General features: G+C 39.9%; 1 pseudogene; it reads left to right on the top strand.

Moving 5' to 3' along the window:
• The first annotated feature begins 1,542 nt into the window (after positions 1–1,542).
• Positions 1,543–2,036, top strand: LOC112635854 (annotated as a pseudogene).
• The last annotated feature ends 490 nt before the right edge of the window (positions 2,037–2,526 follow it).

Below are 2,526 nucleotides of genomic sequence, written 5' to 3'. Positions count from 1 at the left end.
GTTCATTCAAACAGAAAATTTTTAAAATCTGAAAGTTTACACACCAAACTACAATTTTTTTTAAACTTCTGTCAGCAGGATAAGAAATATAGTAAACTTTTCATTTCTTTATAGCTTCCTATAGCTTTTATATGTAAAGCATTTATCTTTTTAAAATTTAAACAGATAAATCTAAAATCAAAAAATACAAAATAAAACAACAAAAACAGTTTGGGTGGCAATGGCTTACAAAATAATAAAATTGATGAGGAAGTTAGGGAAATGACCTTATGATACATTAGTAAAATTGCTAGAATTAGTCCTCATTAGACAATTACTTTGTAATAATTGCCTCAGTCAGTAGTCAATCTTCTCCAAGTCTCATTTAGTAGCCTCATCAGTTAATTGCTTTCATCTATACACAAATTTTCATTTAACTGGGCAAAAACTTGTCATCATATCTCCATGTCAACACTAGTCAGTGCTTCTAGGGTGTGTTTCACATCCATGTGGCCCACTCCTGATTTCAGCTGAAGCTATGAGGGGTGATTCTGTGCCAGCTCAGACTCACCCTGCCTTGGCAGCCCAGATCACATGCAGCAAGCTTCCACACTCAGCCAGGGACTTCTCCCTGGAAGATTAAATGCTATTTTGTATAATGTGCTCAAGGAAGGACTTTTGGTAAGATGATGTTTCAGTAAACACTTGAATTAAAGTGTGCAGATAGCTTGGGAATAACCTTTTCCAGGAAGAAAAGCAAATGCAAATGCCCTGGGGTGACAGCATGCCTCTCTTATTTGAGGATCAGAAAGGAGGCCAATTTGGAGGGTAGTGATGAAGGACAGGATGAGAGATAAGGTCCTACAAGAAAAAGAAACATGTGAAGGAGAACAAGAGGTTAATTGAAGGGGAGGATAATGAATATGGAGTTTGTCTTATGAGTTCAGATGAATGAGATGATTTAACTTCTATTTTCAGATGATCCCAGTGGCTCCCATGTGTGGAGTACATGGTGCCTAAAAACCAGGTGGAAGGGTTTCAATAGGAGCCTATTGCAATAATCCAGTGAGAGACAGAGATGGTTGAGACTCTAGTGATAAAGGTGGAGACAGACTCTGGGTATGACTGGAAGGCAGAGTTCACACAGTTTGCCTATGTGATATGGCTCCTGAGAAAAGAGATGAGGCAGGGATGATCTCAAGGTTTTTATGTAAACAATGAGAGAAAGGAAATTTCTATATTGAAATTGAAAAAATGAGAATAGAAAACTTGAGAGAAATTCACATGGTAGGTTTTGTCATGTTGGGTTTGAGGTCTTTATTTGATATGTAAGAGGAGATATTGAATACATGAGCCTGGAGTTCAGAGGAGAGGCTGATGCTGAAGGTAACCTTTATGAGGTTCACAAGTTGTTCATTTGTGGTTAGTATTTAAAGTCATGGGACTGAATGAGAGCACCTAGGATATAATTGTAGGAAGTGTAATGGAGAGTGGTCCCAGGATTGACTTAGGCACACTCTGTCATTAAGATTCAGCTTTCTTGCTTTTGTCTGGGCTGCTGACATGCCATCCAGACTGAGGAAGACCCAAAAGCTTTTGGGCTACGTAATCCACAGCCACAGCTGCATAGTAAGGCACTAGAGGGAACCAGGAGGCCGTGGTAAGGCTGGTGGCATGCATCACACAGGATGCAACTTTGACAAATATCACCCACGTTACTTTGGGAAAGTTTGCATGAGGCATTACCACTTAAAGAGAAACCAGAGCTTCTGCCCTGCTGTCAACCTTGACAAATTGTGGACTTTCATTAGGGAGCAGACATGGGTGAAGGTTGCTAAAAACAAGACTTGAGCTGCTCCCATTGTTGACGTGGTATGATCTGACAACTAAAAAGTTCTGGAAAAGGGAAAACTCCCAAAGCAGCTGTCATCATGAAGGCCAAATTCTTCAGCAGAAGAGCCAAGGAGATGATTAAGGGTGTCAGGGGTGGGGTGGGGTTGTGGGGTTGGGGTCCTGGGGGCTTGAAGCCACATGGAGGGATGTCCATTAAATGCTAACAATTGAAAAAAGAAAAGATTCAACTTTCTGATAAGACTAATCTGCCAAGCCTTAATAGATAGATTGGAGCTCTTGCTGCTCAGGATGTTGCTGTTCTTGAAGAAGAGAAAAGACACATGGCAAAGCATGAGCTGTCTCTTAAAGCTCGCACTCAGAACACACACACTCACTTCTGTTCTTATTTCATTGGTCAAACCAAGTTTCACAATCACTTTCAAGTGCAATAGGAAGGGAATGTATAATCTTCCCACAGGAAGGGTTCTGCAGTGACGAACATTGCAGGAAGGGAAACAAGAATATTTGGCGAACAGAAATGTAGTTCACTACAAGAAATAAAGATATGATATTGGAAAGCTTGTCTTTCTTGTCTAATATAACGACTGTAAACTACTGAATTTTTTTTCTTTGCTTTTCTCATCATCTGATGTCTTTCTCCATTTACTCATAATGCCCAATGAAGTATGTCTCAGCAGCCAAAGATCCTAATTA

The sequence above is a fragment of the Theropithecus gelada genome, chromosome 12 (genome assembly GCF_003255815.1).
Source record: "Theropithecus gelada isolate Dixy chromosome 12, Tgel_1.0, whole genome shotgun sequence".
In the NCBI taxonomy this organism is placed as follows: Eukaryota; Metazoa; Chordata; class Mammalia; order Primates; family Cercopithecidae; genus Theropithecus; species Theropithecus gelada.
The sequence above is the reverse complement of the archived record's forward strand: the minus strand, read 5'-3'. Positions and strand labels throughout refer to the sequence as shown.